Here is a 25981-nt window from a genome sequence, read left to right on the forward strand (position 1 = left end):
GTTCAAGGTGGGTGGTGATTGTTTAGTGACTAAATTCTGGACCTCATCAAACTGGACAATCAACTATGGGGATGACATACTGATTAGGTTTTGCTGATTAAATTTTAGATTTGCTTATTTATCATGTTTCTTTTTTCTGTTTTTCTCCCTTTTCTGCAAGTAAAGGTATTTGTGATTCCATGTTCCCAAAAATTCCTGAATGTTTGCAAGTGAGTAAGAACAACTTAGATAGGTGACCAGGATGGTTAGATTTTAATTTCTCAGAGCCACAGATATAGTACAGCTCTGGGTGAGAGGTCAAGCCACAGATTTCTTTAGTAAAAGACCCCATTGACAGAGTGAACCCAGTTCTTGTTGCTGTCACTGGTACATGGCAGAAGAGTTATACCTACGAGAATACCTTCTGTAGCTAAGGGTTTTGGTTTGGTTTTGGTTTTGCTATAGAATTAAAGTAAACTTTTTGGGGGGGAACAAAAAATGGGGGGAAGCATTTTTATGTTATGTAGCAATGACAGAAAGTATGGAGTTTATAATAACAATAATGTTTGGTCTATCCATCTATCCATCCTTGTATGCACAGGCCAGAATCTTTGGCATGATTTCAGCATAAACCTGTAAATCATATCAAGCAGCAGATGCTGTTTCTGTGTCTCCTACAGAGAAGATGTAGGCTGAATAACTATAACAGTGAACTAGCTGCTAGGCTTAACCACAAACTCTTGCTAAGCTGTGAAGTAACTTCTTCTTTTACCCTTTTCTTCTATTTTATATGCTTTTTGCCCATACATTTGTAAGATACAGTAGATCAGACTATACTATGATACAGTATCATAAGATGTAATGTTATTACTAGACAAAGAAATCTAAAGGCAAAGACAAATGATTAGAAAATTAAAGCTATCCAAAACATCCTGTAAAAGAATCCCTTCGTATGAGGAAATAGTTCAGACCCTGCTGTCAATTTTAAGAAGAAATGTGATCAATAAGATTTCATATGAATAATATACACATTTAGAATTATGATATATTGAGAACTATGTTAAAATTCTGTCTTTAGATTTCAGTTATCTTTTCTGCAGGCGGGGGTATGGGGTGAGAGGGTTTACTCTGTGGGGAAGTATAGGAGCTGGGTCTAGTCTCCGTCAGTTTGCAGACAGATAGTCTAGATTAAGGGGGGAGTGAGTTATGCCTCTCTATTTTAGGGAGCAGTCTGCATTGTCTCTCTGTTTTGGGGGTTCTTGTATGTTATCTTTTTGAATCTCAAGAAATAAAGAAATGTTATGTTGCAGCCATCCAGCAACAATATCTTATGTTTGTATTTAACTCCTCTGTGATTGCAGAGACATTGGCCATTATTTTGAAAATTCGTGGCGATCGAGGGAGGTCCCAGATGATTTGAAAAAGGCAAATATAGTGCCCATCTTTTAAAAAGGGAAGAAGGTCTCACCTCAGTCCCTGGAAAAAATCATGGAGCAGGTCCTCAAGGAAACCATTTTGAAACACTTGGAGGAGAGGAAGGTGATCAGGAATAGCCAACATGGATTCACCAAGGACAAGTTATGCCTGACCAACCTGATTGCCTTCTATAATGAGATAACTGGCTCTGTGGATATGGGGTAAGTGGTGGATGTGATATATCTTGACTTTAGCAAAGCTTTTGATATGGTCTCCCACAGTATTCTTGCCAGCGAGTTAAAAAAACATGGATTGGATGAATGGACTATAAGGTGGATAGAAAGCTGGCTAGATTGTCGAGTCAACAGGCAGTGATCAATGGCTTGATGTCTAGTTGGCAGCCAGTATAAAGCGGAGTGTCCCAGGGGTTGGCCTTAGGGCCAGTTTTATTCAAAATATTTTTTAATGATCTGGATGATGGGATAGATTGCACACTCAGCAAGTTCTCAGATGACACTAAGCTGCGGGGAAAGGTAGATATGCTGGAGGGTAGGGATAGGGTTCAGAGTGACCTAGACAAATTGGAGGATTGGTCCAAAAGAAATCTGATGAAGTTCAACAAGGACAAGTGCAGAGTCCTGTACTTAGGATGGAAGAACCCCATGCACCGCTACAGGATGGTGACCACCTGGCTAAGCAGCTGTTCTGCGGAAAAGGACCTGGGGATTACAGTGGATGAGAAGCTGGATATGAGACAATAGTGTGCTCTTGTTGCCAAGAAGGCTAACGGCATATTGGGCTGCATTAGAAGAGCATTGCCAGCAGATCGATGGAAGTGATTATTCCCCTCTATTTGGCACTGATGAGGCCGCATCTAGAGTATTGTGTCCAGTTTTCGGCCTCCACTACAGAAAGGAAGTGGACAAATTGGAGAGAGTCCAGCGGAGGGCAATGAAAATGATGAGGGGGCTGGGGCACATGATTTATGAGGAGAGGCTGACGGAACGCTTGTTTAGTCTGCAGAAGAGAAGAGTGAGGGGGATTTGATAGCAGCCTTCAACTACCTGAAGGGGGGTTCCAAAGAGAATAGCACTCAGCTGTTCTCAGTGGTGGCAGAGGACAGAACAAGGAGCAATGGTCTCAAGTGGCAGTGAGGGAGGTCTAGGTTAGATATTAGGAAGCACTATTTCACTAGGAGGGTGGTGAAGCACTGGAATGGGTTACCTAGGGAGGTGGTGGAATCTCCATCCTTAGAGGTTTTCAAGGCTTGGCTCAGGGATTGGCAACCTTTGGCCTGCAGCCTACCAGGATATGCACCCTAGTGGGCCGGGCCGGTTTGTTTACCTGCCGCATGCGCAGGTTTGGCCAGTCGTGGCTCCCACTGGCTGAGGTTCACCACTCAAGGCCAATGGGCTCAGTGGGAAGTGGCAGCCAGCACATCCCTTGGCCCACGCTGCTTTCTGCAGCCCCCCATTGGCCTGGAGCGGTGAACCACAGCCAGTGGGAGCTGCGATCGACTGAACTTGCAGACACAACAGGTAAACAAATTGCCCCGGCCAGCCAGGGTGCTTATCCTGGTGGGCCACATGCCAAAGGTTGCCGATCCCTGGCCTTGCTTGAGAAAGCCCTGGCTGAGATGATTTAGTTGGTGTTGATCCTGCTTTGGGCAGGGGGTTGAACTAGATGACCTCCTGAGGTCTCTTCCAGCCCTAGTCTTCTATGATTCTATGTATGTATGCTGTGAACATAACAATAGCTAATCTTTAATGAAGATGTCTGTGTGTGTATGTACACACACAGAAATCATAAAAATGTAGGACTGGAAGGGATCTTAATAGGCCATGTAGTCTAGTCCCCGGCAGTGAGGAAAGACCAGGAATTGTCTAGATTACACTGGTCTACAATTTTTGAGAAATCTGCTTCAGAGATAAAATGTGCTATTTATTATGTATTTTGATGTGATGAATTCAAATATGACAATTAAAACAATTGATTGGCTACTGTTTCTGAGATATTTAAGTTTTTACATTTTGTGTCTATGTATATTGTGTAGATAGTAGAGTTTTAATCATAAATTGTAAACCTAGGTCTTTTCATGTGTTTATGGTTGCTTTACATGATAATATTTCACCTCTCCTGTTTATGTAACACTTTAAAAATCAGCAAAAGGGTTATATAAATAAAATTTATTATGAAACAAAAGGCAAAAAACTATTCTGTACATAGTTTAGTCCTATTCAGTGTCTACTCGGCGCTCCTTGGCTTGTCTCTTGTATTCATTAAATGGAGCATCTCTTGTCACTGTCCAGCAATAGTCTGCAAGCATTGATGGGCTCCATTTGCCCAGATAGCCTGCCAGGAGATTCCACTGCTGTAGTCTGGAGCCCAACAGCTCTGCCTTACTCTTGGGTAGTTCCAAATCCCTGACAAGGTCATTCAGTTCACTTTGTGTTAGGAGGTGTGGTTCAGAGGAGGAGGATGGGAGAAAATGTGGGTCCTGTGACATTGATGGTTCAGGACCAGAAGTTTCATCCTCTTCCTCTTCCTCGTCTAACTCAAGTGAGAATGATTCTGGTGCATCAGGAACCGGCAGTCCTTCTCCATGGGGTACTGAGCGTATAGCTGATGGAATGTTTGGATAATGCACAGTCCACTTTTTCTTCTTTGACACACCTTTCCCAACTGGAGGCACCATGCAGAAGTAACAATTGCTGGTATGATCTGTTGGCTCTCTCCAAATCATTGGCACTGCAAGAGGCATAGATTTCCTTTTCCTGTTCAACCACTGGCGAAAATTTGTTGCACAAGTATAGCAGTATATGTGTGGGACCCACCTCTTGTCCTGATCTCCAATTTTGCGGCCAAAATAAAGGTGATAGGCTTTCTTAACCATAGTGGTTAGACTGCGCTTTTGTGATGCAAAAGTCACTTCATCACAAACATAGTAGAAGTTATCTGCACTGTTCACGCAAGTGCCAGGCATCTCTGCTCACTTTGGCTAAACAGAAATGTGTCCCTTTGCAAAATCAAACACTGACAAAGAAGAGAGCACTATACTGTATGATTTCTAGAGCTGATCTAGGGCAATTTGTTCAGCAGAGTGATGTAAGCTTCGTTATGATTGCATCATCCATGACTTCTAGGAATAACATGATGCAATTCATATCATGTATGACGCAATACCAGCTTCAGATTGCATCATTCATTGTTTTGCCTAAAAAGCAAGTACTGTCCAAACCCAGTCATAGATTTATTCATAGATCCAGTCAAAGATGTATTTTAGTCATTTCTGGTTTAAATTGAGATCCCTTCCCTTTATAACTCACTTATCCTCCGCCATTCCCAAGTCAAGGGTCATATATACTGACCCAATAGCATATCTTGAAAACTAGAGCCAATCAACAATTTTAAGCATCATTTTCATTCTCAGTGACCCAGAATTAGTAAAGTTGGACTACATTTATTTCAGAAGCATTTTGGCTGTAGAGCAGTGCTATCTAATGTGTGCATATACAAAGTATTCATTTTTTTTATTATCTAAGAAACTGATACAGTCAGATGGTATGTTGAGCATCCAAATGGAAGTGTAAATCTTTAAGGTGAGTCAACCAAAATGTTATAAGTAGGGCCCTACCAAATTCATGGTCCATTTTGGTCAATTTCATGGTCGTAGGGTTTTAAAAATTGTAAATTTCATGATTTCAGCTATTTAAATCTGAAATTTCACAATGTTGCAATTTTAGAGGTCCTGACCCATAAAGGAATTGTTGGGCGGGGGGGCGGGTAGGGGAAGTTGCAAGCTTATTGTGGGGGGGGGGTTGCAATACTGCTACTCTTACTTATGTGCTGCTGGTGGTGGTAATGCTGCCTTCAGAGTTGGGCAGCTGGAGAGAGATGTCTGCTGACTGGGAGACCAGCTCTGAAGGCAGTGCTGCCACCTGCAGCAGTGCAGAAGTAAGGATGGCATGGTATGGTGTTGCCACCCTTACTTCTGTATTGCTACTAGCAGGGCACTGACTTCAGAGCTGAGTGCCTGGCTAACAGCTGCGCACTCCAGCTGTCCATATCTGAAGGCAGTGCAGAAGTAAAGGTGGTAATACTGCAACCTCCCCCCTAAAATAACCTTGTGACTTTCTTGCAACTCGCTTTTGGGTCAAGACCCCCAATTTGAGAAAAGCTGGTCTCTCCTGTGAAATCTGTATAGTATTGGGTAAAAGCATACACAAAAAAACAGGTTTCATGAGGGGAGACCAGATTTTGCAGTCCATGATGCATTTTTCATGGCCCTGAATTTGGTAGGGTCCTAGTTATAAAGCTTTAAGACTTTGATTACTCATGATTGGTGGTTGTATGGGGTTTTGCTTGCAAAGTGATCTTACTAAACTTATCACTGAAGTGCAGGGAGCAATGAAGTACTGGTACAGAGTTGTATATAACTATTTTGTGTTTTCATTAATTGTTAATGCTTATTGATGTTTGACCAAGCAAATGAATCAAAGGACTTTAATGCTGTATGATGAAGTATTTAAACAAAAATAGAGTCATCCAGGATCATGAAGAGAATTTTTGTAAATACTCTGCTCTAACTTCAAAATGATCATTTCTGCAGATAGATGGGAGTGCTGATGGAAAAAGCATGGAGTTTTGCGAAGCTGGCTAAGCACCACACCACAGAGAGGCCCATGGAAAGTAACTGTCAGAAGTAGGTTGCTCACTGGATCTAAGCCAGTAGGTGTTCAGTGTATGACCCGACATATCTTATGCAAACTGGTATGGCACAAAGATCCTGGAATATTCCATACAAAATTGTAAGAAGCCATAAAACAAACATCTCGTTGGATGATAAGGGATGACATATCCTGGTTGGACATTTCAAATTTTTGCCTAGAGAATGGGTCAGTTTCTGAGTGGCCTACATCAGCTTTGCCAAGAAGTGAAAACAGGTTGTGCCACTCAGCAGAAAATATATAAAACTCTCTGTATTGTTCACCATGTTGATCCCTGAAACTAAAAGATCTAGATGTGCGACTGGGAGTGGGGATGTCATGGTGTGGCCAGCGAGAGTGCCTCTTGCTTGGTGACAACTAAAATTTTCTCTCTTGCAAGTACCCTATTAACTCTTTCATTTACAGCCCTATCTAGGGAGACCATTGTGAAATCCAAAAAGAAAATAAGAACACAACTGACATAACAACTTGAGTAAATTACCTGAATGAACTCTCTCTCCACCAAAAAACAGTTATTGCAAATATGAAGCAGAGCTGGAGAAATCACCTTCATACCAGTTCCAATTGCTAAGAAACTAAATAAATTTTGTATATGTATCATTTACCAAGTGATGTTTTGGTTGTCAGCTAAATGCTTCTGAGAGGGCATATACCTGATTAAAGCCCTCAAAGTGACTAAAATCTATGTTGTGTACTTGGTTAACATGTAGTAAGATCTTATAGTACTGATGATATTCCAGATAAATTAGAATAGTTTCAGAGTTACCTGCTTATTTTGTCATGGGTTTAATGTGATAGTCCTGCATATATAAGTGGCAAAATCTGGCTATGAGTATCACCTGAGCAAGGTAATTTTGAACTGAATTGACATTCTTTGACAATTAGGTAACCTGTCTTAATTTCTACTGTAGTACTGTTTAGTTGAACTGACATGATCGGTCCCATATTTCCATTGGCAAATAAATCTGATTGGATTATACATAAAGATCTGTAGTTTTGTGTTTGATAGGTACCTCACTTGCTTGGACAATGTTCGCCTCAGTAGCAAGACTGTGATAAGACCTTGAACTAAATGAACTGTTATGGTTTCTTGATAATTATAACTTTCCTCATTGTATTCAAGTTTGATATTATATAGAATCATAGAACTGGAAGGCACCTTGAGAGGTCTTTTAATCTAGTCCCCTGCACTCAAGGCAGGACTAAGTATTATCCAGAGCATCCCTGACAGGTGTTTGTCCAACCTGCTCTTTAAAATCCCCAATGATGGAGATTCCACAACCTCCCTAGCCAATTTATTTCAATGTTTAACCACCCTAACAGAAAGTTTTTCCTAATGTCCAACCTAAACCACCCTTGCTGCTTCTTGTTCTATCCTCAGAGGTCAAGAAGAACAATTTTTCTACCTCCTCCTTGTAACAGCCTTTTATGTACTTGAAAACTGTTATCATGTCCCCTCTCAGTCTGCTCTTCTCCAGACTAAACAAACCCAATTTTTTCAATCTTCCATTTCTAGAATTTTAATCATTTTTGTTGCTCTTCTCTGGACTTTCTCCAGTTTGCTCACATCTTTCCTGTAGTGCCCAGCACTGGACACAATACTCTAGTTGAGGCCTAATCAGTGCAGAGTAGAGCGGAAGCATTACTTCACACGTCTTCCTTACAATACTCCTGCTAATAAATCCCAAAATGATGTTTGCTTTTTTTTTGCAGCAGTGTTACACTGTTGACTCATATTTAGCTTGTGATCCCCTCTGACCCCCAGATCCCTTTCAGTGGTACTCCTTTCTAGACAGTCATTTCCCATTGTGTATTTGTGCAATTGATTGATCCTTCCTAAGTGGAGTACTTTGCATTTGTCCTTATTAAATTTCATCCTATTTACTTCAGACCATTTCTCCAGTTTGTCCAGATCATTTTGAATTTTAATCCTATCCTTCAAAGCACTTGCAACTCTTCCCAACTTTGTATTGTCTGCAAACTTTATAAGTGTACTCTCTATGCCATTATCTAAATCATTGATGAAAATATTGAACAGAACCAGACCCAGAACTGATCTCTGCAGGATTCCACTTATTATGCCCTTCCAGCATGACTGTGAACCACTGATAACTACTCTCTGGGAATGATTTTCCAAACAGTTATGCACTTACCTTATAGTAGCTCCATCTAGTTTGTATTTCCCTAGTTTGTTTATCATCCAACCATCTTTATTTTGCTTTCTGTAACTATGATGGAATGTACCAGGTCTTTGTGGCCCCCTTCTGGAGGCCCTACAGTCCTATTACCATGTGTCCTACAGACCTGCCTAGAGAGGCTGCACTGAAGCAGCCTATCAGAGCCCATCAGGCCTTAGCAGGTCAGTTCTGGCTGGGACCTATGAAGTGAGGAAGGGTGCTCCTCTCTGGTCAAATGCTCTTGAGGGACACCTGGAGTTTGGTTCTGGTTCTATTTGCTTAAGATAGGTTTTCAGGGAGAGAGTGGATCTAAGAGCCCTAACTCTGATGTAAGGATGAAGCTAAAAGAGGCCAAACAGGAAGAGATCCAGAGAAGAAGCAGCAATTAACTGAAATAGAGCAGGGCATAGTTGCTGTTTACAGAGTCCCTCAGTTGGTACCCAGAGTAGTGGGCAGGTCTCAGTGCCCCCACTGACCATAGTGGCATAAAACCCAAGAAGGGGACATGGCTTATTTGAGAACCTGAAAAGAGGGCTGAATTTTAAAGGCCCAGAACCAAGGCTGAAGACCTTAGTGAGGGCAATGGGACTCTTCAGTTATTGGATTCTTTACTAACCCGAATGGGGTTCATTTTGACTTTGTGGCTTGGCTGGAGGGCCAAGCCAGGAAGACCAACCAAGCTTGGCTGGCAGCCTGAAAGAGGCACTAGGGGTGAGAAAAGGACTGCAATACCATATCCTCCTGCTAGGATGTGGTCAAGAGATGATTGTCCCCCATTATAGTAACTTATCTTTAAGTGCTGTATTGGCTAATAAAACTCATAAATTTATAATAATTATCCAGTCTGTTCTCTAGCTAATCAACACAGATACATAACAGTGAAACGTTTACTGGAAGTAACTGGTCAATTCAATTATTTAACCAAGGTATCTTTTATAAACTAACTTACTCAGAGTAATTATACCAAGATTAGAATCTATCTGGACCATATCTCTGCATTGAGCAAGAAAAATAGTGCTGTAGAGGTGAGCTATCAACTAAAAGGACAAAGACTCACTTAAAATACTCTCTCCTTTTTATCCTTTTAGTTGAACATTTTCAGTGATTGTATGCATCTAAAGTGAGCAGATTTCTGATATTACATCTTCTAAACAGGCATTTGGATTCATAGACACACTTGTTGCAAAGGCTAGGATGTCAGGAGAGAGGGATGGGATGAACAAAGACAAAGAGAGAAAGAGACAGAGGTGAGAGGTGCAGTAATAATTTTGGGCCTAACTGTGGAAAATAAATAAAAGTTTATAAAATTTCACACTCAACATTACTGGCTGTGGGGAAGGTGCAAAAGGGGAGACCGTGAATCAGTCGAAACACATGGCTTACCAATATAACTCAAAGACAGTTAAAATCATGTCTGGTAAACAAAAGAAGTGTGAAAATCAATGGACCAAAATTGGTGAGTTGGAGACTAGGCCTAACTGGTGTACCAAATAATGAGAGGATGGGCTATTCTACCTGTCGTTCTCCTTTGGGGGGATCTTTAAATAAATAAATTTGGGGAAATGGATAGGGATGCTGCCTGACTACAGGATGGGAGAACAGAAAAGAGCAAGTTTCACCATCATGGCTGCCATCTGCACCATGTCCTGGGACCTCGTTAGTCAATGTAACACTGCTGCATCTTTGTTGTCCTAATCCTGAGAAATGTCTTAACCAGACTGGGCCAAAGAAAAGGACCCAGATGTTATCAGCACCTCCACTGGCTTTGGCTAAATTCCCAAAACCATCTAGGATTTGAGACTGTCACACTCGCCATGTCCTTTTCCTTCCCCACCTTATTTCTCCTCTTTCCTATCCCTCTCCTTTTTCCTTCTATCTTAGCTGAACAAGACTATATATTTTGCAACACTGCTGTAAGCCTATGACCAGAGAGGCAGCTAAAAGCAATTCCCTAACAGTATGAGACTGCTACAAGTTACCAGGTCTCAGAGTCACTGATAAAACCATGTGTTGTACATGTGTTTCCAGCAGTGAGGTTGCAAGTGAAAGTCAACACCAGAGGCAAAAGCTGGCTTTTCTATCTTTGCTGTTCTTTCTTTCTCCTTTTATGTGTGTTGTCCTATAGGAAATGGGATTGGAGTCTAACAACAGGTCCAGCACATCTTTTCTTTCAAAAGGACAGTTGCCATCTTTAATACTATCTAAAAGACTGTCAAAATGAGGGGGCTGAAGGTCTTTTAAAAACTCTCCAGTGAAAGAGAACAAGATGTTATTACAATGAAGATCTTATTTAATACTTTTCAAAAGCTTTGTCTGTTTTTTCTTTTCTGTATCTTTAATAAACAGTTAAAAGGATCTTTAACGGAGGTAGCCATGGTACTCAGCAGTCTGATGTCTCTGTATATAACACCCCAAACTTTGTTTCACACTGTTTAATGTTGGAAAGTGGCAGGGTCACATTAACAGCTTTGACTCTTTAGGCCAACATATTCCATTGAAATTTGTACAACAAAGGTGTGAAATTGAGAGGCCGAATGACAAAGCAGGAATGAGAGAGGTGAAAAGAGTGAGAACTAAGGTGAGTATGAGGAATGAAAGAACGCAAGTTCAGGAGTGGGTTGGGTGAGAAGGGGGATAGGAAGAGAGAATGCGAGAGGGGAACAGAGTATGAGGAAAAGGTGAGAGATAAGAAAAATGAAGAGAGGGAAATGAGGGGAGAGAGGATAATATGAGTGAGGTTGAGAATGGGGGATACAGTGAGGGGAGGTTGAATGGGGATAAATGAGAGTGGGATGGGGATTGAGAGGTGAAAGTCAGATTGATTTTAGGATAGAATGGGGGAGAGTGTGTGAGAACAAATGAGGGAGTAGGAGTATGAGTATGAGTAGATAGGGTTTGTGACTGGGGATGGTGTGGGCAGAATAATGGTCTGTGCTCATCAATATTATGTGTACCCTCAGCCAGCCACCCATTCCAAAGGCTGAAAATATAAATTAGCAGGAACATTTGTGATGACCCTTTTTCCTGGTTACTGTATTCAAAATTTTAGCATAACCTACTGAACTATCTTCTTTCTCCTCCACATATCGGAGATGGAAGTGCTACTCCTCATACCTCTCCTCCAAGAACAGAGTAGTAGAGTAAGTAACTATTTATATCCTTTTTATTCCCCAGAAACAAATTACTTTTATATCAGGAGTCGTGAGTTTCTTTTGTTTGGTAATTGTAAGTATTCTAAATTGTGAATGATCTTACTTTCAGTTTAAAGGAGGTGAGGGGGAGAGAAATGTCTACTGTATATAAGATGGGCAATTCAGACACCTACATGATCTGAAAAAGAAAATGAAGGGTTGTTTGGCAAAGACTGCTCAATCCCAACCATCAGTTTAGGCTGAGTCATTAATGTAATACCTTATGTGCCCAGTATCCCATAGAAGTCACGTAATATTTAATGTCCAGAAAATTTGGATCACTGGGCATCAGGAACAAGGGTAAATGCATGAGTTCGCAACTACATCTATATTCCCCATAAAAATATAGTAGGACTCAGCCTACACATACACAAAGCATACAGCATATTTACAGTTTTCACTGAAATCCACAAATAACCACCATGAGTAACATCCTTGAGGCCAGAACACCAGATGTGCAGTAACTCACATCAGAATAGCCTGAAAGTTGCATATCACTGTTAATGTATTAAGTTGCACATAAAGTATGAGAGAACTGGGTAAACAGTATATTGCCTTCAGAATCTTCCTCAGGTTCATCATTTTCATTATGGGACTAGCAGAACAGACTGTAAGGCAGATTGTGACTCTGAGTGGTAATCTGCCTTTTGGCTTCTCCCTAGCTTCAAATACTTGACCTACTACTTTACCTCCTGGACTTCCCACCCTGATTCCCTCACCCCGCCTCACAAAAAAGTGGGAAGCTGGTTCTGTGGACATGCCAACTCCACCACCTTTTAGACCAAAATAATTCTGAGCAGCAAAGGGAATCAACTTCAGTGGGTTGAATAGATTCTTTGCAAATAATCAGCTATTCTCCAAGGGGTTCAAATATCACCATGCCTAAACTCAATTTTTTTGGTTGTATAAATCTTATACAGTGTTTTGAATATGTAACCCATTGTGTGATGTGATGAGTAAATATCATTGTGCTTTCTTGGGTCTTAATATGTTTAATCATTTAGTTAGCATTTTAAATAACTAATCCCACTGACAGTAAACCAATAGACTCAGGAGATTCAGGTAATCAACATATAAAACGAATAACTTAGCTTTGTTTTCTTACCAACAGAATTGCTTACCTGTGTACTATTTTTGTATTCAAATGAGGAGGTTGTTGTCTTGGTAATTTTCTACATGCTACTACTGATATTTAATTTTTTACCTCTAAGAAAAAATAGGTGCTAGTAAAAATTCACTTTAATATGCTTTCAGAGAGGTGCTCACACTACTGTACATTTTTCTAAATGAAAATAAAGCAGGATACTTATTTCCAAAGTCACATTTGTTAAAAAAATGTAATCCCATTATGGTGATTCTACATCTGCAGTATTGTATTCAAAGTCATTTTAAAGTAGCACATTTGTACTTGCCTGGTTAGAAATCATATAATTTAAACAGCATAACATTAATCAAAGAAGTTTTTCCCAAAATCCATAAAATCAATGAGATCCCATAATATTTATCTTGGCTGTAAGAGGATTATAAAGGTTAAATTGTCAAAAGATAAATGTATCATTTTACAAAAAGTCGAAGATGTACACAGCTGATGAATTACTAATTGCAAGACTCAAAAGTTTTGAGAAATATCAAGTTCTGCCTTAAATTGCATGTTTTCCCTCAGCAAAAGCTATTAGATGGAATAGGCCAGATTCATCACCGGTATTATTTTGCTGAGTTCAGTAGAACTACTCGAGTGATAAATTTGGCCCTATATTAACAGATTATTTCCCCAATTTCTTTAATGTAGCATGACGTTATTTTCCCTTTCCTTTACTTCATAAAAGTACAATGCATTCTTCTTACATATTCTGACACAAAAATACATTGTGAATGGCTCTCAAAGTCATTAGGTGTATTTCTTCACTGTCTTTATTCTGTAGCTCTTTTACAACACAGTCATTGGTGCAGAGACTTCTCAAGATAACTTACCTTTAACACCATCTTTTACTGTATATGATGATAAAGGATTAGTCTTCTTAAATAGCTTTGGACTGCTCATAGAAATCAGACTGTCTACTACTTCTTTTTAAAAATAACTAAATATCCAGTATCCTTCAATCTAGGTGAGGCCTATTACATTATGGAATAGAATCTCAAAGGGAGTTGTGGAAGTCTGATGACCTCGTATATTATAAGGCTAGAAGGAACCATTGTGATCATCTAGTCAGATTTCCTGCATAGTACAGGTCATAGGACTTTCCTGAATTAATGTCTGTATAAACTACAGCATATATGTTAGAGAAACATCCAATCTTTATTTTAAAATTTCCAGACTTGGAGAATCTAACACAACCCTTGGTAAGTTACTACAAATTTAGACTGGAAAAAAGTGAGAGTTATTGGTTAATAACTCTCACTTTTTTCCAGTCTAAATTTGTCCAGCATCAACTTCCAGCCATTTGATCTTCTTATACCTTTGCCTGATAGATTGAAGAGCCCATTATGAAAGTTTCATTCCCTATGTAAGTACTTATAGACTGTAATTGTCACCCTTTACCTCTCATTTGGATAAGTTAAACAGATTGAGATCCTTGAGTCTATTACTATAAGGCATGTCTTCCAATCCTTTAATCATTTTCATGACTCTTCTCTGAACCATCTCCAATTTATCATCTTCTTGAATTGTGAGCACCAGTATTCCAGTAGCTGTTGCACTAGTGCCAAATATAGTGGTAATATAACCTCCCCACTTAAGATTCCCCAGTCCATCATCCAAGGATCTTCATTAGTCATTCTGACAACAGAGTTTATGTTCAGCGGATTAACCGATCTGACCAGGGGATCCAGATCACTCTGTAGCAATGACTTTTTCTTTTTTATTATTTGCCACTCCAACAATCTTTGTATCATCTGCACTCTTTATCAGTGACTTTTGATTTTCTTTGGGTCATTGACGTAAAAGACAAATAACATAGGACCCAGGATCCCTGCAGAACCCCACTAGAAACACAATCAATCAGTGATGATTCCCCATTTATGGTTTCATTTTGGGATTTGTCCGTTTCAGCTTTTAATTAGTATGTGCCAAGTTGACTTTGTATTGTTCTAGTTTATGAATCAAAATGTTGTGCAGTACCAAGTAAAATGCTTTACTAATGTCCAAGTATGTATTGACTCTCTTATCTTTATCAACCAATTTTTCAAAAAAGAAATCAGGTTAGTTTGACAGGATCAATTATCCATAAGGTCATGTTGTCTGGTATTAATTACATTAATCTCCTTTAATTTTTTATTTCTCAAGTCCTGTATCACTGTTTGACTATTTCCCTGCCCCCTGCCTTCCCCCCTTTCCCCCCCGGACTGAAGTCAACCTGACCATCTTATAATTATCAGGACCATCCTGTTTACTGCTTTTACAGTCTTCCAATAGTAATGGCTACCTAATTTATCTAAAACCTAACAAGATATAAGACAGAGTTGATATATTTATCAAAGGGATTACATGACAGTGTTGCCTGTGACAGGAGACTGGACTTGATGACCCAGGAGGTCCATTCTAGTCACAAATCCTAAAGGATGTTTAAAGGCATCCTTTAAAATTTGGAAGTTAAATTCTACTGAGGAAAAAAGAAAAGAGCATAAACTCTGCAAGTCAAGTTTTAAAGTATAATTAGCCAAGCCAAAAAAGAATTTAAAGGAAAAAAAAACTAGCAAAACACACAAATTGAGAAGAATAAAAAGTACAAAAAATTAAGTACATCAGAAGAAGGAAGTCTGACAAACAATTGGTTGTGATCAGAGCACTAAAAGAGCACTCGAAGAACTTAAGGCCACTGTGGAGAAGCTAAATGGATTCTTTGCATCGGTCTTCACTGCAGAGGATGTGAGGGACATTCTCACACCTGAGTCATCATTCTTAGGTGACAAATCTGAGGAACTGTCCCAGATTGAGTTGTCAATAGAGTAAGTTTTCGAACAAAATGATACATTAAATAGTAGTAAGTCATCAGGACCAGATGGTATTCACCCTTGAGTTCTGAAGGTATTCAAATGTGAAATTACAGAACTGCTAACTGGTATGTAACCTGTTACTTAAACCAGCTTCTGTACCAGATGACTGGAGGATTGCTAATTTGATGCCATTTTTTTTCCCAAGAAGGTTCCAGAGCTGATCCTGGCAATTACAGGCCAGTAAACCTAACTTCAGTACCAGGCAAACTGGTTGAAACTATAGCAAAAACAGAATTATCAGACACATAGATGAACATGATTTTTTCGGGAAGAGTCAACATGATTTTTGTAAAGAGAAATCATACTTCACCAATCTATTAGAATTATTTGAGAGGTTAACAAACGTATGGTCAAGGGTGATCTGGATATAGTGTACTTCGACTTTCAGAAATAGGAATAGATAGGAATAAAAGGTCCATTTTCAGAATGTAGAGAAGTAAATAGTGGTGTCCTCCAAGGGTCTGTACTGGGACCAGTACTGTTCAACATATTTATAAATGATCTGGAAAACAGTGAGGTGGCAAAATTTGCAGCCAATACAATGTTACTCTAGCTAGTTAAGTCCAAAGCTGACTGCTAATACTTACAAAGGGTTCTCACAAAACTGGGTGACTGAGCAACAAAATTCCAGATGAATTTCAATGTTGATAAATGCAAAATAAAGTACATTTGAAAACATAATCCCAACTATACATATGAAATGAGGGATCTAAACTAGCTGATTTCAAGAAAGATCTTGGAGTCATTGTGGATAGAAAACATCCTCTCAATGTGCAGTGCCATTCAAAAAAAGCTAAGAGAATGTTAGGGATCATTAGGAAAGGAATAGATAATGACCGAAAATATCATAAGGTGTGATGAGGTATACAAACTGCACACTGGGGCAACAAAGGATTAAGGACTAATTTTGGCCTCAGCTGGTCACACCCTGCCACAGTTGCAGCATATGCTCCATCCAGAGGCATTAAAAGACAGGGAATTGGCTTATTTGGGTGGCAGAGCTGGAGGTGAGCAGACTTGCACCCTGCAGCTCTAGTAGCACAGAGCAGAGGGAAGCCTAGAGACTCTAACACAGCTGCCCAAAGGGGCCCAATACAGAGACAATCAGAGAGGGAAGTATCCTGTGGGTCCTGGACACTGGTAACTCCTGCTTACTTATTTTGGTTTGGCCTTTCCCACCAGGGAAAAGCCTTAGACTAAGTTCACCCAGGCAGAACAGGGGAGAGGGAAAGGAAGAGGCCCAGGGAGAACAGAAGGGTTGCCAGACCACTGGTAGCCCAAAGGCCCTGAGTGGGAGTCCGGTGGACTGGGAGGGCCTTTGGGCTACCAGTCAGGGGTTGCAGCTGTAACCACTAGGCCACATTTCCCATACAGACCCTGAGTGAGGACCATTACATAATGTCACTACATAAATCTATGATAATCCACACTTTGAACAGTGCATGCAGTTCTGGTCACCCCATCTCAAAAAAGATATATTGGAATTGGAAAAAGTACAGAGAAGGGCAAAAAAAAATGATTAGGAGTATGGAATGGCCGCCATATAAGGAGAGATTAATAAGACTGTGACTTTTCAGACTGGAAAAGAGATGACTAAGGGGGGATATGAAGGAAGTATATAAAATCACAAATAGTGTAGAAAAGTGAATAAAGAAGTGCTATTTACTCTTTCACATAACACAAGAACTAAGAGTCACCCAATGAAACTAATAGGTAGCAGGTTTAAAACAAGCAGAAGGAAGTACTTCTCACACAGTCAACCTGTGGAACTCATTGCTGGGGATGCTGCAAAAGCTGAAACTATAATGGGATTCTAAAAAGAATTGGATACGTTCATAGAGGATAGGTCCATCAATGGCTATTAGCCAAGATGATTGGGATGCAACCTCATGCTCTGTATGTCCCTAAGCCAGAAGCTAGATGGACCATTGGTCTGACCAATTATGGCCATTCTTATGTTCCCATATATTGTCTTTGTTTGTTAAAATAAGCTTTTTTTTCTTGTTCAACATACCTAAGGATAAATAAGATTTTTATTCCTCAGTTTTGCTCAGAAAATGGGTATTTAAATTTCATAAAGTGCTGATTCCAGTCTTTGCTTTTGCGATGGGAAATGTATGACATAAAATTTAGTATGATTCAGTTGCCCCTGAAGTACTGAACAAAGAAAAAATATGGGGTTTTAAACAAAAGGAGCAATCAGCTTCCAAAAGTAACTTCAGGAGAAATATATTCATAATGTTGCTATGTCCTGCCCATGCATGTTTTCAGGATTGGGACTGGACTTAGAACTCCAGGTGTGTCTACACTACAGCTGGGAGAGAGACTCTTTATTCAGATAGAGAGACTCACAGTAGCGGGATTTGAGCTAGCATACTAAAAACTGCAGTGTAGACGTTGGAGCTCCAGCAGAGACTTGGACTAGGCACCCTGACCTCAGGCCCAGGGGAATGGGCAGTCTTTAGAGCCTGAACTATCACCTGAGCCATAAATCCATACTGTTTTATTGAGTGGTAACTTGAACCTCCACTGGAATGAGTCTGCCTAGGAGGCTTGCTCAAAGCTGCAATGTAGACATATAACTTTTGCAGTTTGACTACTCCTAATGTAGCCAATTATTTTATTTAATCATTTTTAAAAAGGATTTATTGTTGTGGTTAAGTATAATTAATGTGTGATGGATTGGTTTAAGTAGGATAGGATCATAGGAATATAGATTGATACACACTTATGAGTGAGTGCATATTAAACCTATAAGCAGAGTAAGTCTTTAACACAAGGCCTATAGGCTGAGGCCTGTAATATTTCAGCCATATTAGGCCTCAGGCCCAAGGAGGGTTGACACAAGCAGGTGACCCAGGAGTAACCTTGTACCAGTGAAGTTAGAAGGTTACTGTAAAGAATATGCCAGTGGATGAAGTTTGGGGAAAATATGCCACAATGTACACATCTAGACTGCAAGATACCCAACTGTAACATCATGGGAAACTCTGTTGTCGCCACTGTTTACCATTGGACTTGTTTACGTAGATGCTAATGAAAATAAGTGGAATTAAGAACAACCTATCAAAAGCAGGGCACCCCAAAAATTTATGGGGTATGGAAGTACAGATAAGGGAATTGGAACCCTCATACAGATGCATAAGGTGGTGGGTGGTGTCATCACACAAGATAAAATGGGTTTTCTGGTGGATAGTGAGGGAAGATCCCATCAGGAGATCTCCATCTGTTGAGAGAACCACCTGACTCTGATATCTTTGGGATTATGAGTGTGAGTAACTGGTCCCTCAGGTTTTGTGTATGTGTTTGTGACATTGATTATCTGCTTAGTGAACCTTATGTTACAGGCAAAATTACTTACTTATAGCTGTGTTTGTGGCCACTGCATTCATTCTTCTACATGCTTCAGACCAAAGAAAATTCCTCTGGATAACTATCATCCTGTTGATTCTAAAACTGTAGCAGCATGGGAAATGGACTTACTCACTAGGGATACTGTGGTTTAATACAGAACTATTAATTACTATATCATTTCAACCTAAATATAGGCTACACTAATAACTGTAGTGAATAGTAAGACTCAACATTAAGAGCAGGATGAAAATCTACAGTGTTGAAATTATACAGAACTGTCATAATAATGCCTTGCATTGTGTCAAGTATCAGGGGGTAGCCGTGTTAGTCTGTATCCACAAAAAACAATGAGGAGTCGGTGGCACCTTAAAGACTAACATTTATTTGGGCAAATCTGTTAGTCTTTAAGGTGCCATCAACTCCTTGTTGTCATACTAATGTTATTAGCCTGAAAGCTAACCTGAAAACTACTTTGAACGAGGAGAGTCACATTTAAGTGAATTGGGCTCCATGCAGGCACAAGGGTCCTGCTCACACAGAGGAGTTCAATGTATCAGGGCCATGGGGGGGAGGGATAGCTCAGTCATGGGATAAAAGGGAAGGTCCCTTCGTGGACTGAGAACTGGTTAAAAGACAGGGAACAAAGGGTAGGAATTAATGGTAAATTCTCAGAATGGAGAGGGGTACCTAGTGGTGTTCCCCAAGGGTCAGTTCTAGGACCAATCCTATTCAATTTATTCATAAATTATCTGGAGAAAGGGGTAAACAGTGAGGTGGCAAAGTTTGCATATGATACTAAACTGCTCAAGATAGTTAAGACCAAAGCAGACTGTGAAGAACTTCAAAAAGATCTCACAAAACTAAGTGATTGGGCAACAAAATGGCAAATGAAATTTAATGTGGATAAATGTAAAGTAATGCACATTGGAAAAAATAACCCCAACTATACATACAATATGATGGGGGCTAATTTAGCTACAACGAGTCAGGAAAAAGATCTTGGAGTCATCATGGACAGTTCTCTGAAGATGTCCATGCAGTGTGCAGAGGCAGTCAAAAAAGAAGACAGGATGTTAGGAATCAGTAAAAAGGGGATATAAAATAAGACTGAGAATATATTATTGCCCTTATATAAATCCATGGTACACCCACATCTTGAATACTGTGTACAGATGTGGTTTCCTCACCTCAAAAAAGATATACTGGCACTAGAAAAGGTTCAGAAAAGGGCAACTAAAATGATTAGGGGTTTGGAGAGGGTCCCATATGAGGAAAGATTAAAGAGGCTAGGACTCTTCAGCTTGGAAAAGAGGAGACTAAGGGGGGGATATGATAGAGGTATATAAAATCATGAGTGATGTGGAGAAAGTGGATAAGGAAAAGTTATTTACTTATTCCCATAATATGAGAACTAGGGGTCATCAAATGAAATTAATAGGCAGCAGGTTTAAAACAAATAAAAGGAAGTTCTTCTTCACACAGTGCACAGTCAACTTGTGGAACTCCTTACCTGAGGAGGTTGTGAAGGCTAGGACTATAACAGTGTTTAAAAGAGAACTGGATAAATTCATGGTGATTAAGTCCATAAATGGCTATTAGCCAGGATGGGTAAGGAATGGTGTCCCTAGCCTCTGTTTGTCAGAGGATGGAGATGAATGGCAGGAGAGAGATCACTTGATCATTGCCTGTTAGGTTCACTCCCTATGGGGCACCTAGCATTGGCCACTGTCGGTAGACAGATACTGGGCTAGATGGACCTTTGGTTTGACCCAGTACGGTTGTTCTTATGTTCTTAGTGGTTTGAGCATTAGCCTGCTAAACTCAGTATTATGAGTTCAAACCTTGAGAGGGCTATTTAGGGAATGGGAGATTTGTCCTGCTTTGAGCAGCAGGTTGAACTATATGACTTCCTGAGGTCCTTTCCAACCCTGATATTCTATTATTTCTTTTTTTTTAAATGTAGAAGGGAGGGATAGCTCAGTGGTTTGAGCATTGGCCTGCTAAACCCAGGATTTGGCAGGCCATGTTGGCAAAAAAATTCTTCTGTGCAAATTGCAGTGCTTCTGCGAAAATTTTTGTGCACACAGTGTTTCATCATGTGCATGGGGTTCAGGATCTGTGTGCAAGCACACTTGGGCATAGCTTAGAGGGAACAGTGGTTGTGAGTTCAATCCTTGAGGGGGCTATTTAGGGATCTGGGGCAAAAATCTGTCTGGGGATTGGTCCTACTTTGAGCACGGGGTTGGACTAGATGACCTCTTGAGTTCCCTTCCAATCCTGATATTCTATGATTCATTGACACTTATGGTTTTACTGGAAGAACTTCAGTAACCAAAGTCAATATTTCGTCATTGATACCTTGGACATTTCTACATGAATTGTCAATCAGTCAGAGTATTGGTCTGTACTGCCTGTGCATTTAGTCTTTTGTTTTTTCAGTAATTGGGAACAGTTAAACCTCTCACTATCTCCACTAGCTTTGTGGTAATGAAGATAAAAAAAATAGTATTTCAGCTAAACGAAAGAGAGCCAGTGTATGGATATAAATAGTACTCAGACATATGATACCAGATTTTTCAGTACAAAAAGGGTTCCCCCATATTATTACAAATGTTAACGTGAATCTCATTCTCCCCCAGAAGAAACTGCTGAAAATATTTCACAGTGAATTATTACAATTTAAATATATTACATCAATTAAAACTGAGAACATTAGTTTACTCAGATAATGGGTGTTTTATATTGACACAGTAACACTGTCAGCCTTGATTTGTTGGAGTCATTTGTCACTGTGGAGAATGAGGAAGTTAGGTGCATTGTTTTTATAAATACATATACCCCTCAATTAATCTGTGTGATTTTATCCTGCCTGAGTGCATATAGGTAAATCAAAAGAGGCTGTAAGGGAGAAAGCAAGCAGGAACCCAAACAATGATTCATAGATTCTAAGGCTAGAAGAGACTAGTCTGATCATCAGGTCTGACCTGTTGTATAGCACAGGCCATAGAACTTCTCCAGAATAATTCCCAGAGCATATCTGTTAGGAAAAAAACAAAACAAAAAATCCCTTGATTTAAAAATTGCCAGTGATGGAGGAATCCACTATGATGCTCGGTAAATAGTTCCAAAGGTTAATTCCCTCACTGTTTCCAGTCTGAATTTGTCTGGCTTCAACTTTCAGCCAGTGGATCATGTCATAACATTCTCTGCCCATTTTTAGAATTTGCTCCCCATATACATACTTACAGACTGTACCCAAGACAACTCTTAATTTTCTTTTTTGTTTAACTAGATAGATTGAAGGAGCTCAATCCATCAATATGTGTAGCCAATTTCTTTAGTTTATTATTTATTATGTGTTTTGTGATGATAGGATTATAGAAGTATAAACTTGATAGGTAGTTAGAAGGGATAAATATGTATTAGGTATCTAAGTAGGGAGGGCTGAAATGCAAGGCCTACAGGCTGAAACTTGTAAGATTTTAGCTTAGCCATGTTAGGCGTTAGAATTAAGAAATGCCGGACATAAATAAGTGACTGAAGAATAACCTGATACCATAAGATTACAGGAAAAGATGTGCCAAGAGGTGGTATTGCAAAAAATTAGCTGTAAAATTAATTTTAGATCACAAAATGCTTTACAGGACACATTTTTTTTCTAATACATGCCTTAACCACAGGGTACAGGTTGTGCATCAATGCTAATGAGAATAAAAGGAACTATACACAACCCATAGAAAATGAGGTACACCAATATTCTTGGGAGACACAATACAAATAAGGAAAAAGAGGGTTGACATTTTCATGCACATGCACAGGGTATGAGGTATAGTCAGAATCACATTATAAAAAGAATGTGTCCAGACTAGGAAAATTGAGATTCCTAGGAGAAACTCTGGCCGGAACCATCCCTCTGCTCATTATCAATCCATGAGAGACCAATCAAACCCTAACACTAGGTAAGAAGACGTGAGTCTGACTGTAGCTATAATTTGTGCATGAATATATGTAGGATTTATCTATGCTCAGATATTCATAGCTCTTGATAACATTAATAAAATTTATAAAATATATTAGACATTGTTCTTGTGAACGTATGTTACTTTTCTTGGTCTTCATGTGTTCCTAGAAGCTCTAGATCTTGAACAAGAGGCAGAGATAACTCTGAGCTTGAAACTGTAGCCACCAGAGCTGAACCCACAGGGGTGTAATACAACCTTTAAATTCACTAAATTCACCTTAAATATAATAAAAGGCTACATATGCCATGTTTTCTAATCCTTTAATCATTTTCATGGCTCTTCTGTGAACCAAATCAAATTTATCAACATCCTTCCTGACTTTCAGACATCAGAACTACACAGTATTCCAGCAGCCAAATACAGACACAAAATAACCTCACTACTCCTACTTAATATTCCTTTGTTAATGCATCAAGGATCACATTAGCTCTTTTGACCACAGCATCACATTAAGAGCTCATGTTTAGCTGAATATCCCCCAGGACCTTCAAATTTTTTTTTCAGGATAGAGTCCCCCATCCTGTAAATATGACCTACATTCTTTGTTCCCAGATGTATACTTTTCTTTGTAGCTATATTAAAATGTATGTTTGCAATCCAGACCACTTTGAATCAGTGACCTGTCCTCTTCATTAGTTAACACTCCTCCAATTTTTGTGTCATCTGTAAAAACTTTATCAGTGATGAGTTTGTCTTATTTGTCTTCTTTCAGGTCACTATTAAAATGTTAAATGGCATGGACAAAGAACCAATCCCTGTGGGACCCCACCAGAAACAGACGCACTCGATGACGATTTTCTATTTACAGTTACATTTTCAGACTTATGTGTTAGCCAGTTTTTAATCCATTTAATGTGTGCCATGTTAATTTTATCCCTTTCTATTTTTTTAAATCTAAATGTCACATGGTACCAAGTCAAAGGCCTCACAGAAGTCAAAATATATTACATCAATACTATTATCTTTATGACCAAATTTGTAATTTAGTTTAAAAAAAGATATAAATGTGATAAGATCTATTTCCCATAAAGCCATGTTGATTTTTATTAATTACATTACCCTTATTTTGTTCATTATTAATCAAGTTTTATATCAGCATGCCATTATCTTACCTGGGATCGATGTCAGGTGACAGACCTATAATTACCCAGGTCATCCTGTTTACCCTTTTTAAAAATTGGCACATTAGCTTTCTTTGAGTCTTCTGGAATTTCCCCAGTGCTCCAAGACTTCTTGAAAATCAGTGTTATTGTCCAGTGAGCAGCTCAGCCAGCTCTTTTAAAACTCTTGGATGTAAGTTTTCTGGATCTGCTAATACAAAAATGTCTAATTTTATTAGCTTTTGTTTAGCATCCTTCAGCGATACTGGTGGAATGAAATAGTCTTGTAATTGTTACAATAAGACTATAGCATCTTATTTCCCCAAATACAGAACAGAAATGTTTATTGAACACTACTGCCTCTTCTACATTTTTATTGATAAATCTACTATTTCCATGTAGTAATGGACCAACAACATTGCCAGGATTCTTTTTGTTCCTAACATATTTTTTTAAAACTGCTTATTTTCCTTAGCTCTGCTGGCCAAAGATTTCTCCTTGGCTTCCCTTAGGAATTGTAGAAAATTGATATATTCACTACAATCAACTTCCCCTTTCTTCCATTTGTTTTATATATGTTTTTCATTTTTTTACAGCTGCCTTCTCTTCCACTCTACCAAGGAGGTTTTTTAACTAGCATAGCCTTCTTCCTCAATTGAGAGACTATAGGGTTTGGGACATTTAGCACAGCATTCTTAAATGATTCCCAAGTATCATTCACATTTTTTCCAATTAAGTTCTTCATCTCACCTGATTTGGCTAATAATTGTTTTCAGCTTTGTGAAATTGGCCCTGTGAAAGTACTAAGTATATATATTACTCGTCCAGACTCTTTTCTGCTTGCATATTATAATTGTGATCAAGTTATGATCACTTGTACTTAAGCTACCACTAACTTTTAGTTGTGTGATCATTGCCTATCTGTCAGGGGAATTCTTTATTAGACCTTTTCCTATCTTGGCTGTAACACTTTTTGAGTTAAGAAATTGAGTTAAGACATTCCAAGGATGTCTTAGTACTAGCATCATGAGATGTCCAGCATACATCACTCAAACTGTAGTTCACCAGGATCAGAGTGTTGCTTCCTACACATTGTAGGTAGGGTGTAAGGAGGTGGTCATCCTGTTCTCTACTGTTAGTTGATGGTGTGTAGCAGACACCAACTAGTACCCCATCTTGTGCTTTATCTGTTAAGACACTGATCCATAACTCTGAAGAAAATGATCTTAAATACTTATCAGTGACTGAAACAGGTAATGCTATTTTTGACATAGAATGCCACTCTCCTTCCCCTTTTGCCCACTAGTGGATGGGAATAAGATGCTTTCTTTGGTAATGCCAAGCGTCTTTGGGAAAATATAAGTGGGAAGCACCCCCTTGGCCTAGTATCCAGCTTACTTCTTCTGGCTGAACCTAGAATCAAAAGTTAAACTAAAACTTTAAAGATATTAGCATAGGCTACTCCAGAGGCAATTCTGCATCCAAAAATACAAAAATTCTGTACACAATATTTTTTAAATTTTCAAAATTCTGCGTATTTTATTTATCAAAATAAAGCAATATAATCATGCTTCTTTCAATTATTTTGGTAATTTATTTAAACTACAGAAGAGTGAATAGAGAATGAGTGGGGCGCTTTGAAGAAAATTCCCAACCCCGCTTGACTAATAGTAATATAGCTAGGTTTTACCCTTTATTTCTAGTTATTAGTCAACAAATATATGCAGCCGTATTCTCAGTGTTACATCATAGGAACTGAAGAGCAAGTGAGGGCTAGGGAATCAAACTCATAATTTATATTGGCTATTGACCATATCCCAAAAGGTTAGTAGCAAACAGTTCATGGAACACATTTTGATAGCAAATTTTTTCAGTCCATAAATTTAGTTCAGTTCTAATAACTAAAGCATCATAAGCATAAGCACCACATTGTTCTTTACACCATTCTGGCAATGTAAAGGATCCTAAAACTTTTACACCTTTTTATACTTCTGAGGGAATTCACAAAGACCATGAGAACAA

At 39.1% G+C, this 25981-nt stretch overlaps 1 long non-coding RNA gene across 1 annotated transcript in view; it reads left to right on the forward strand.

The window, feature by feature from the left end:
- LOC127049081 (uncharacterized) overlaps window positions 1–25981 on the forward strand; it is a 71109-nt gene that overhangs the window by 14689 nt on the left and 30439 nt on the right. Inside the window, exon 2 of the long non-coding RNA XR_007773876.1 lies at window positions 1341–1616. This is a non-coding gene — a long non-coding RNA (uncharacterized LOC127049081). The remainder of the gene's footprint in view (window positions 1–1340; window positions 1617–25981) is intronic.

The sequence above is a fragment of the Gopherus flavomarginatus genome, chromosome 4 (assembly GCF_025201925.1).
Source record: "Gopherus flavomarginatus isolate rGopFla2 chromosome 4, rGopFla2.mat.asm, whole genome shotgun sequence".
NCBI classification, from domain to species: Eukaryota; Metazoa; Chordata; order Testudines; family Testudinidae; genus Gopherus; species Gopherus flavomarginatus.